Raw genomic sequence first — 13,325 nt, 5'->3', positions numbered from 1 at the left:
TTTGCATTGAGGGGGCCTGAGTTTACTTGGTTGGTGGACCAAAAAAAAAGTCCCATCTTTTCTTTTCTTTTTTTTTTATTTATTTATGATAGTCATAGTCACAGAGAGAGAGAGAGAGAGAGGCAGAGACACAGGCAGAGGGAGAAGCAGGCTCCATGCACTGGAAGCCCGACGTGGGATTCGATCCCGGGTCTCCAGGATCGCGCCCTGGGCCAAAGGCAAGCGCCAAACCGCTGCGCCACCCAGGGATCCCAAGTCCCATCTTTTCTAATGAAAAAGAACACATCTTTGGAATCCTGATTTCTATTTTAACTCTGACATGATTGAATTTTAATTAAATTAATTTTTATGATTTTAAATAAGTGATTTCAGTTTTTGGAATTCAAGTTCTAGTTCTTAAGAAATGGATTGGGCTAATGTAATTACAATACTTCATTTAGTAAATATTTTTTTATTAATAGATTTTTTTTAATGCTTACTATGTTCCAGACGCTGTCTTTAATTCTTGGGAACCAAAATTTAAGAATAAAGATTGTGGAGGCCAAGAAAAATTAAGGCCATCCCACCTAAAGTTTAGCATTAGCACAAGTACAGCCATTTTAGGCCCCTGTGAATAAGAGCTGAACTTTATGGGAAAAACTGCAGAATGTCCTCAATGTCCTCAGCAGGTAATCCTATATCAGAAAGACAACAGAGCTCAGAATTGCCCTCGGCAGAGAATCCCATATCAGAAAGACGACAGAGCCCACGCCCTGGTAGAAAGTCCCATATTAGAATGAGAACAGAGCTCAATGCCCTTAAGCCCCATATCAGAATGTAACTTGAGAAATTCTTCCACCCCTTCTGAAAATCCCCTAGACCAGCCTATAAAAAACCCAGCTGTAACCCACTTTGGGGTCCAAGTCCCTCCTCCGCTGTGTCAGGTATACTTGGACCCAAGCTCGAGCTTGCTAATAAACCCTCGTGTGCTTGCATGGGTGTGTCGGCTCCTTGGTGGTTTCTCAGATTCGCAATCTTGGGCACAACAAAGATCTGTTCTCCTGAATCTTTCAGCGTAATGAGAGAGACAGGCATCCTATACAAATGCATAACAAAATCATGTGTCAACTTCAATAGTCACCTTCTGTTCATATTATAAATAGATAAATCCTTTCTCCATTTTTCCTTTCTTCAGTCATCAACATTGTTGTAGTAGGGTAGGAGGGGATTAAGGACACTAGCACATTGTAGTTATATAGCAAATGTATGCTCATAAAATGAATGGATACCTGAAGGTCTCAATTATGTGTAATACTATTGATTTTTAAAATTCATTTCTCATAAATCTTATCCAAATGAACATAATTCTTTAATGTCCTCTCAGTCAGCTGCTCTGGGACTTGGATCTTCTTGTTTCACTGTAAAGTTTGTAGTGCATATATATGATTGTAAATGATAGAAACCTTTAGCTATATTTATAAATAACAATCATGTTGTCTTGCTGATACAGGGGAGGTTGATTCTTGTCTCACGGAGTCGAAGAATTAATCTCTCGGACACAGGAGAGTGAGTAAAGTGATAGAAGTTTATTAAGCAGAGATACAGAGAAAGCTCTCAGAGGGGAGAGGGGTCCTGACAGTGTTGCCACTGAGGGCTTTTTGGCTGGCCTTTTATTGGGAACCTAACCAGGGAACCCAAGGCCTTTAGATGTCTTTGTGCTGTCTCAAGTGATTGACATATGGCTGTTTTGGGGTCTGGTGAATTTCTGGGATTGTTTGGTAATTGTCAAAGGGTGATATTTCAGAGCTAGGGAGCCTAATTTATTTTATTCTGTTTTTACTGTCTTATCTGTTTTCTTGGGATAGGTAGGAGCCTCACTCTGGACCATTCAGTGTCCTTGGGATTTATAGAAGCCTGACTCTGGGCCTTTCCCTTATCTTTCTCTGCCTAGCCCCATCAACAACTAACTCATACTTCCATCATTGCTATATTGAAGTTTGCACCATACTTTTTTTTTTTTTTTTTTTTTTTTTTACAAATGTAGATGATTTTGGTGTTCTTATCACAACCTCTTTTTTTGGCAGCACTTGAGTTTATGGTGCTTTTATTTCTAGGATACTTTTTTTTAATGTTATAAGCTCTGAAAGTCAGCTCATGCAGTTAGCTGTTTATTCAGCATTTGACCTAAATATATATCATTTTTCTAATTAAGCTTACTGTATTTCCTAACTTATTTTGAATGAACACACCGTAATAACCTAGCAGTGATGGGGGAACAGGGCTAGCTGAGAACAAAGCACAGCTGATATCCCACAGATGACCCCCTTCTGGGTGGAATATGTGTGACATTCCTCAGGAGGCTTCCAATTGTCTTCATGCCTTGCTAGAGGGTAAAGCAATCTTTAACTTGACAATGGCAAGGCCTCCATTATCTTGTAGGTCCTCGGTAGTATATGAAAATCCTTTTGAAATCTCCTTTTTCCTTATCTCCCCCAACTCCCAGGTATATAATTAGCCACTCCTCTCACAGGCCAAGGACAGCACCTCTTCCTGTCCACAGGTCCTGTCCCCGTGCTTTTTTTTCTTTTTTTTTTTTTTTTTGTAATTTTTTTTTATTGGAGTTTGATTTGCCAGCTTATAGTATAATACCCAATGCTAATCCCATCAAGTACCCCCCTCAGTGCCATCACCCAGTCACCCCATCTCTCTGCCCACCTCCCCATTCACTACCCCTTCTTGTTTCCCCGTGCTTTAATAAAACCACCATTTTGCACCAAAGATGTCTCAAGAATTCCTTCTTGGTCATCAGCTCTTCTTGGTCATTGGCTCCGGACCTCACCTATATTCCAAAACTTTAACAGTAGCTAAAAAATAATTTATTCTTAGCATTTCCTGAACCATTAGTCAAATATTAGATTTAGTGGGTTAAATGTGCAGAACACTATAAAGAATTAGCTTTTCTTCACTCATATCAGGATGTTTTATACTCCTGACAATATATTCAAAAATGAAAATGTTTATATATATATATATAGAATATATGTAAAACTATAAGCTATGTATATAAATAAATCTAACTATCTAAAACTAGAGCTTCTTTCTCCCTTTATTTCTCCCTTTCTTTGCCCAACTGCACCTAGATTAGCTGACTGCCCAGATGTGTGGTGCCATAGTTCCATAGATACACCTTTCTCAAGCTCTCCTCATTGTGAATTGCTATAGGGTGAATATATTGCAATACTAAGACAATCCCTAACACCTGTGGGTGTGTCATAAATAGTTGTTGACATAATGCAGTTTGAAAAAATGAACATCTCTACTTTGTATGTCCAACTACATTATGCCTGGAAATCAGTACATGCTTCATAAAAGCTACATGGATGAATGAATGAATGAATGAATGAATGGAGAAACTTGATAAATTAGTATTAAGGGACTCTAGTGATGCTTTTTCTAAAATAGACCTCACTTTTGTCTTCACTTTTTTTTCTCTACCCTCAGTTTTTCTTTATTCTGATTCTCCTAACCATATTTTTCCTAAATAAATATAGCTTTTTTTGTTTTACTTGTATTTGATGCTTATTGTAAAGAAATATTTTTGATGTTTAAAGAGATAAATAAAGTAAAAAACATCAGTAAATCTACTACAGAGGGCGGCCCTGATGGCCCAGTGGTTTGGCACCGCCTTCAGTCTGGGGTATGATGCTGGAGACCTGGAATCAAGTCCCATGTTGGGCTCCCTGCATGGAGCCTGCTTCTCTCTCTGCCTGTGTCTCTGCCTCTCTCTCTCTGTGTCTGTCATGAATAAATAAATAAAATCTTTAAATAAATAAATAAATAAATAAATAAATAAATAAATAAATCTAATACACAGAGAAAAACATTTTGGAGGAATACCTTCCTAACTTTGATCAATGCATGCATGTATACCTCAAACAAATTTTAGGAAAATAAATATTACTATACATATTCTTTTTTAGCTTGCCTTTTTTCCCCTTGAGTTACATAATATATACTATACTAATTAATATGGACTTATCTACATCATTAATTTTAATCCACAGTATGTATATAATTAGGCATTTACATTGTTGCCATTTTTTGGCTATTATAAAAATACTGAGATTAACATCCTTGCTTCTAGGTCTTTGTGAACATGTGTAAGTGATACAGGAGAGCTTGGTTATTGTCTTACAGAGTTGAAGAATGAATCTCAAGGACAGAGCAGAGTGAGTAAAATGACAGTTTATTAAATAAGGATACAGAGAAAGCTATCAGGAAATGAGTGGGGTCTTGACAGGGTTGCCACTGAAGGTTTGTAGGGTTGGTCTTTAATTGAAAGCCAACCAGGGAACATAAGTCCTTTTAAAATATATATTGATATCACCACTGAGTGAGGACTAGTGATAAAATCTTTAATGGCTTATTTCTTTGTGGTCCAGTTATTCTTTTTTGGTCACAGATGACTGTCATAAAAGACACCCTCCCTGACCATAACTAGGGCAGGATGGTCTGACTTGTTCTCTTATCTCTGGTTTCCTTACACTTCAGCATTTTTGGGATTTTTGTGAGTCTGATTCCATGGCCCCCTGCTTATCTCTCCCTACCCAGCCTTGTTTGACCCTAACTCATTACTATTTCTGTAGGAAAATATTTTGGATGTTTGATTGCTGAATCAAAAGTTAGACAATTGAACATTTTGATACATATTGCTAAATTATACAAAAAGATTGAGCTAACATACAGTCTGATATACAATGACTCCCCCATCTCAGTATATATTACTCAACTACCTCTTATAATTACCTATAAAGTGCCAAGAAGCATACCCGGTACATAGGGCTAAATCAATTTTATATCTTCCTTATCATCTTTATCATCACTTTTTTAGTATTATTTATATTGTATCCATGTCTGTAAGCTTAAATTTTTTTTTATTTCTAAGGAGGACTAAATAAGCTCAGAAATATTTTCTTACTAAGCTGTAGATATGGGCAGCCCGGGTGGCTCAGTGGTTTAGCATCACCTTCAGCCCAGGGCCTGATTCTGGAGACCTGGGATAGAGTCCCATGTTGGGTTTCTTGCATGAAAACTGCTTCTCCATCTGCCTGTGTCTCTGGCGCAATCTCTGTGTCTCTCATGAATAAATAAATAAAATCTTTAAAAAAAACCTATATATATATATATATATATATATATATATATACTGTAGATATTTTACAAAATTTGTTATTTCTCAATATTTTGCTATTTAATGCAATGGACATTAATCTCAATTTTATCACTATTGGCAGTTAAGTAAAAATATGAAAACAGTATAGGTTTTTATATTTTGAAACTCTGATATGCGTTGTACTGTCTTAAATACCAAGTTGATATTTTCAATATGAGTTCTTCAGAATGGTAAAGATGGAAATAAGGTAGAAGATGAATATTTCAATGTCACATCAAAAGCACAAAATAAAGAAAAATTATGTTAAATAGGAACGATTTATCTTTTATCTTTTAATTTTAAAATGATTTTAAACTTTTTAAGAATCTCTTTTGGTATGCCTAGGTGGCTCAGCAGTTGAACATCTGCCTTCCACCCAGGGCATGATCCCAGAGTATCAGGATAGAGTCCCACATAGGGCTCCCTGCATGGAGCCTGCTTCTCTGCCTGTGTCTCTGCCTCTCTCTCTGTGTCTCTCATGAATCAATACATAAAATCTTAAAATAATAATAATAATAATAATAATCTCTTTTAACATGTATGGCAATTACATTACCTAACTTCCCTCATTCTGAAATGATGTGGTTAATTCCTGTCTTTGTTAGAGAAGTGCATTGTTACAGTTAAGTGATATGGAAGAACCTATGTTATTTGGTGGTCTCCAGTCAAATTGTAGTAGTGGACGCCTTCTAAAAATGCAATCTTACATCGAAACCCTATAGATCAGACAGTTGAAATTGGTGATTTAAAAATTTTTCATGGTTTTTCAATGAATACTTCCGTTTGTTTGTGGATTCTTTGAAATACTTCCCAGACCTCAATTAGTTTCTGCTGAATGATGATATGAATTAGACACTTATGTTCTTAAAGTATCTTTGGAAATTTATAGACACTTGGATTTTCAAAAAACAAGTATGATTTTTGAACTGATAACGCATGTACATACAACAGTTCTCTATTTTCTAGACCTACTAAAGTCTATTTCTAGAGGGAAAATAAGGGGACAAAATGAAGTAAACGTGAGGAAAAGATATAATAATTTTAAAATGTTTGTTAAACAAAAATATTGTTTTTATTTTCCAATTGTAGAACTCAAGAGACAAGCTAGCATTTTGAATTTTAAAATAGCCACTGAGTTTGGGTTGCAAACTTACACAAACATGAAAAGGTCATATTTTATATTTGACAGCTTGATGGATACAGATTTTATTATTGATTTTATGGTATACGAAGACAACTTAGTTTGTAATCAAAATGAACATGAACCACAACGTTTTCTGACTCTTTCCATTTCTAGCATTTTTTAACATCACATTTGCTCTAGGCTTCCAACACACATATTCTTCCTGGCCACTTCTGAAATCTTGAGGTTAAGAGGAATAAAGAAAGGTATAATTACTTTTTCTTTGCCTTAAATTAAGCGTGGGCAGCTGTTTGTGACTTCTTACAGAGTTTTGACTTAAAAATCCTCTCACCACCATAAACCAGATGAGAGAAAACAAATCACCTTACCTTTTCTACAAACAGGGAGGAGCTATAACCTACCAGACTCTGAGAGTCTTACCAAAGAGAAACCTTAACGAATTTCAGAATTTCCTTTTTTTTGAATCTGAGTGCTGCCTTTGGGTTTATTGGATTCCAGATGAGAGCATACATTTTTCTCTGTTTGATGAGCTGGGCAACATCTGGTAAGAACTGAATAATTTGATTTATCTTATCAAATTGTAAAATAATCAGTATGGTCTTCTGATTCTGGAATAAAGAATTCTGACATCATAGTATGAAAAAAATAGTATGATTTTGGCTAATATATCAAATGGGTAATTATGAAGAAAGTTTGTATATATGTGTGTGTGCATGTTTCTCACATTGTATATTCTGTATTTTATTTACTTTACAGAAAATTAATGACTAGAAAACGTTTTACAAGAAAATGTAAATAGAGAACAGAAATATTCAAAAGAAAGACTTCAGTAATAGAGAAATGAATTCAATATTTGAAAATCATGACACTGTACATTTTGTTTCAACTTCAATGCTCAAATAATCTACTTGTGAGGAAAATTTTTACATAAATTGTCAATTGCAAAGCAAACAAAGATACTATGCCTCTTTTTTTTTTTTTTTTTTTTTTTTTTTTGCCCTTTTATGACAAAGTGTAACAAAAACCAAACTGGTTTATAGTAATGAAATAGAACTTTATTCTCCTGGTTTACTGGTTTATGGTAATAAAGTTTATTAATGTTAGTAATATCATTTACTTCTTTCTGGTAATAAAGTAGAACTAGAACTACTTGTTCTACCTTATGGTAATAAGTAATTTAAAATTCATGATGAATAGATTTTTGTCCCTTTGTAAAGACAGATGATTTTCTTTGTTTTAAATTTCCTTTAAAAATTACTTTTGAGGGGGATCCCTGGGTGGCTCAGCGGTTTAGCGCCTGCCTTCGGCCCAGGGCGGGATCCCGGAGACCTGGGGGTCAGTCCCATGTCGGGCTCCCTGCCGGGAGCCTGCTTCTCCCTCTGCCTGTGCCTCTCTCTCTCTATGTCTATCATGAATAAATAAATAAAATCTTAAAAAAAGAATTATATTTGAAAGCATCATTGAATAACCTTCAAATATAAACCTAGAAATTCAAAATATTTGTTTCTTTTCAATTGGATATTTAAATTAATCAAATTCGATAAATGAGTTTTATTTTCAAATGCAGAATCTAAATGGTATTAATGTGCAGCTTGTATTTTTCTCATTTAGATGTTTCTTGATAGGCAGGTTTTATATTTGTGTAATGTATGGTAGTGGCATCTTAATTTAGAAGTCACAGAAATTTAAAATCTAGGCCCCTAACTTTGTGTCATTTATAGTTTACATCATTTTAGTGTCATAGTTCATACTCCAAACTCATGCAGCAGAATTTCTAAGATTATTGTTTTTTTTAAATATTTTATTTGTTTTAAATTTTTATTTATCTATGATAGTCACACAGAGAGAGAGAGAGAGGCAGAGACACAGGCAGAGGGAGAAGCAGGCTCCATGCACCGGGAGCCCGACGTGGGATTCGATCCCAGGTCTCCAGGATCTCGCCCTGGGCCAAAGGCAGGCACCAAACCGCTGCGCCACCCAGGGATCCCAAGATTATTGTTTTGATTAGTAGTTGAGAATTACCTAAAGTTTCAATTGGGAAAACTGATATAATTACTATGTGTCTGTCTCTGTTGCCTGAAAGAGAATAGCAGGCCTTTTAGATATTGATGACAGTAAGTAGAAAATAAGGAAATTAAAGATGTCAGTTATTCTCAAAATCATTTGTAACCCATGCAGGCTCTCAGTGCTTCCTCTTCCCTTGAAATCCCACGTGTCTAGGAAATTATTGAATTTTCAGTAATTAATTTCATCTAAGTATGTTTTATTCAAAATATAAATTCTCCTCCCTTCTCTGTAGAGATTCTGGTATATGCCTCGTAAGGAGCCCATCTCACACTCCTCAACATGAAAATCATTACATGATTACATCTGCCTTCAAAAAAAGAAAAACATTCTGAAACACAGATTATCAGATTATCAGATTTTTAATGGAAGGGCACCTGGGCGGCTCAGTTGATTTCAGCTCAGGCCATGATCTCAAGGTCCTAGGCTCAGCCCTGGGTAGAGCTCCAAGTTGAGCCCATATAAAGTCTCACATGGGCTCCAATGCTCAGCAGGGAGTCTGCTTGAGTATTCTCCTCTCCATCTTCTTCTGCCCCTCCCCTGGCTCATGCTCTTGTTCTCTTTCTCTCTCTCAAATAAATCCTAAAAAAATTTTTTTAATGAAAGAAAAGAGAATGGAGAGGTAGCTGAACAAACTGTATAGGTATGTATCTATATGCATATATATTCAAGTTATATGCATATATTCTTAGTACAATTTCTGATTCATATTAAGCGCTTTCTTTTTTAAGATTTTATTAATTCATGAGAGACACAGAGAGGCAGAGACATAGACGGAGGGAGAAGTAGGCCCCTCCCTGGATGGGGATCATGCCCTGAGCCGAATGAGGACGCTCAACCACTGAGCCATCCAGGCATCCTCATATTAAGGGCTCAAGTGGTAGTTGTAGTTGCAAGGGTCAGCAAATATATCTGTGATGGGCCAGATGGTCAATATTTTAGACTTTGAGGGCCATACAGTCTCTGCTGCATCTATTCAGTTCTGCCTTCATATGGAAACTTCTGTAGATAATTCGTAAACTAATGAGTATGGTTGTGTTCAACTAAAATTTATTATAGACAATTACATTTGAATTCATTCAAGTTTCACATGTCACAAAATATTATTATTTTAATTCTCTTTTTCACCATTTAGAAATGTAAAAACCTGTCTTATCTTGCCAGCCAGATTTGGCCTTAAGGCCAGTTTGCCAGCATTCATGTTCCGGTAACTTGGAAGAGATGTGAAAGACTGATTAATTCTTCTTTCTCATTTACAGTTGAGGACAGTGAAATTCAGAAAAAAATGGAGTCATTGTTCTAAGATGATAACACTTATAATGTGTAATATAAAATACTTGAGAATATTGTTTAAAATACAGATTCTTATCCATAGGCTGGAAGTGAAGCCCTAAATTCTACAATTCTGATAAACTCCCTTGTAATGCCTGTGGGTATGTGGGACTACATTTTGTGTAGGGAGAATATTGAAAGATCCTTGTAGGGCAATGATCTTTCCAAAATCCATGACACTCTGAGCTCACTGGCTCAAGAAATGTATCGTTTTTCTCTACTTTGTATAAAATTTTTTATTTGTTTATTTTTTTAAAGATTTTATTTATTTATTCATGAGAGACACAGAGAGAGAGAGAGACGCAGAGACACAGGCAGAGGGAGAAGCAGACTCCATGCAGGGAACCTGATGTGGGACTCGATCCCCGGACTCCAGGATCCCGCTCTGGGCCGAAGGTAGGCGCTAAACCGCTGAGCCACCCAGGGATTCCCTGTATAAAAATTTTTAAAGATTTGTAAAATTTTTTTTTAGATTTGTATAAGTTTGTATAATTTGTATCAAAAATATTTCTGATGTGACTTGTAATTTATTTCTACTGATCTGCTAAAATCAGACGCCTACAAGCAACTTTAATTTACTGTACCAATGTTTCTTTAAGAGTGACATGCAAAAAAAAAAAAAAAAAAAAAAAAAGAGTGACATGCAAGAACATGGAATTTGCATTTAAAAGACCCAGATTCAAGTCCTGATGGCTTGTTTTCTCAAGGCCAAGTCACTTAATCTCTGTGAACCTCAGTTTCATCATTTTTAAATGGAAGTAAAAGTTATAATACTGTCTCACTGTGTTGCAAAGCTCAAAGAAGGTAACATAAATGTGTGATTTGGTCAATCATAAGTTACATTAGAATGATCCAGTGTGTTTTATTCCATATACATTTTCTCTGTAAATGTCTCAGATTAATTTTCAGGTGGAGGCCTTCACACTATCTACCTGTATACAGTTGGGGTAGACCTGTATGGACTGTGGGTTTCAGAATCTCCTGGGTTATGCATTTTAAAATGCAGATTTACTTACTAAATCAGAATCTCTGCAGATGGTGCCAGGAAACTATATTTTAAACAACTTTCCCAGTCATGTTTACATTTTTAAACCCATGCTTGAGAATTCTTGATTTAAAGACTTTATCGAACATCTACTTTATTTTGTTTTGTGGTCAGCTTCATTTTTCACAACTTTCCAAATATGTGCACAGTTGGAAGAATTACTGATAAAATATCTTGGTTACTTTTGACTTGTTAAATAAGTGTATATTTTCTAAATGTGCTTCGATTGTTTCAGAACCAGAAAAATTAAAGATATTTCTACATCTTATTTTACCTTCCGTCCCTAGCCTTCAGAGATATTAAAGTTCTATCTGGGGACGTCTGGGTGGCTCAGCGGTTTGACACCGCCTTCAGCCCAGGGCGTGATCCTGGAGACCCGGGATCAAGTCCCATGTCAGGTTGCCTGCATGGAGCCTGCTTCTCCCTCTCTGCCTCTCTCTATCTCTCATGAATAATAAATAAAATCTTAAAAAAAAAAAAAAGTTCTATCTAGAGTTTTTTGTCATAACTGACTATGGCCGTATAAACCTCTGTTTTTATAGGCAAAAGGTCAGTTTATTGTTTTGTACCTGACATTTTGCTGGCCCCAAAAGGTCTTCATTCTTGTTATTACATATGAATATAATTGAGCTAGTGAACTTATGTTGTTCAACTGTTTACATAGTAACTTTAAAAGGCATATATCAGAATCTCTATGGAGACGGGAGGAGAATATATAATTTGAGCAAAACATACTTACATGAAATTAATTACTGAAAGTTCTGTGTGTTTAGTTGATTGCCAGATATTCACTGTTAAAAATCCTGTGATAAATATTGATGCTAATAGTGAGTATAAAAATAAAAATGATATGAGAATATTATTTCATTAATCTTTATTTGATTTTTAAGATTAGGTGCACTTTGATAATTTAATGAGCCATTTTCATATTTATAAAATATCTTTATATTTTTCTCTTAATATTCAATCAGGTATTTTTCTTCATTTATACTTTATATATATCAATTCCCTTCATACTTTGCATTGAAAATATTTCCCTTGCTTATGTATTCTTGTCTTTTGTGTATAGTATGTATGTATAGAAGTTTGAAATTTGTGTGCTATGAAATCTATCAGTCTCACACTTTATGGTTTCTTTTGTTTTTATGCTAACAAGTCATTCTTCAAACCAAGGTCATGTACATATTAACTGTATTCTTCTAGTTCATATAATTTAAATTTTACATGGAATTTTAAAATAGAACTAGAATCAATTATCCTAGTCATTATTTATTTAAAAATCCATTATCTTTGACTATGAATTGCCATAGTTATCATGGGTAATATAGTTTATTTCTGGGTGTTCCCATTCTATTCCATTTATCTATATATCAATTCTTAATTCAGTTTCAGGGACCTCTTTTAATTGGTGTATAATATAAACATAATTTTAATCATGTCCCTTTCTTTATTTTTAAAATATCATTCATTTTCCTTGAGCATTTATCTCCTCCCTGGAGACATCTCATTGAGACCTTAATTCAGAATCACATTACACATATAAGTTAATATGAATAGAATTGATTTAGTGATAATAACTCTCCCATTCTGGATCGTGGTACATTTCAGTATTTATTTGAATCCTTTCTGTTCCTCTGTAAGGTTTTTAAGGTTTGTAATTTTCTTTTAGGAGTACTGTATATTTCTTTTTTTCCTCTTGGTCTTCTTTTCTCTGTCTCTTCCTCCTTTTCTTCATCCTCTTCTCCTCCTCTTTCTTCTTTTCCTCTTTTCTCTTCCTCTTTTCAAAGGGCTAGTTAACTTGCTAAAGAAATAAGGAATTTATTATCTTGTATAACTGGAAAGTTTTACATTAAACATCAATGGATCCAAATACTGGAAAAAAAGATTGCCCTCTGTAGCATCAGGATGTGTTTCCTTACTGCTTGAAATCTGGAAAGAAGGAGGCCACTTTTTCCTCTCATTGTCTATGTCAACTCCCCCCAAAAGGGTCCTGAATTCTACATGCTTCTGTGGTCTAAACCTGGATGTGGGCTGATTGGGTATTCAGATTGGCCCAGGATGAAAGGAGAGCATGTCTTTTTATGGTTAGCTCTAAAAATACACTTAGTGTTGGGGAGAGGGTTACTTATCAAAAAGAAAAGCTGGAAAACTGAGAAAATAATCTATTTACAGAAATATTATAGTTATATTTTTGTGTGTTTTAGTATTTTTCTTTTATTATATTTTATATTGACTATTGCTAATATGAGCAGCCAAGTCTAATGATTTTTGTATACTGATATGTCTTTACTACAACTTCCCATCGAATTAATTTTTTTCAGTTCCTATTTTCACATATTTAGATAGAATATTATATCACATTAAAGAAGTAATAATGTATGCATCTGAGGATTACATCATATTTATTTTTCTTATATTATTGCTAGGTTAAAATGTGTGACAGCAGATGTTTTTATACTTCCTTAATTTTAATGGAAATGTCACTAGTGTTTAATCATTAATATAATAATTGTTATTGGCATGAAATAGGTAAATTTTATTATTGTAAT

This window comes from Canis lupus, chromosome 31 (assembly GCF_011100685.1).
Source record: "Canis lupus familiaris isolate Mischka breed German Shepherd chromosome 31, alternate assembly UU_Cfam_GSD_1.0, whole genome shotgun sequence".
In the NCBI taxonomy this organism is placed as follows: Eukaryota; Metazoa; Chordata; class Mammalia; order Carnivora; family Canidae; genus Canis; species Canis lupus.
This window is presented reverse-complemented; position numbering follows the sequence as displayed.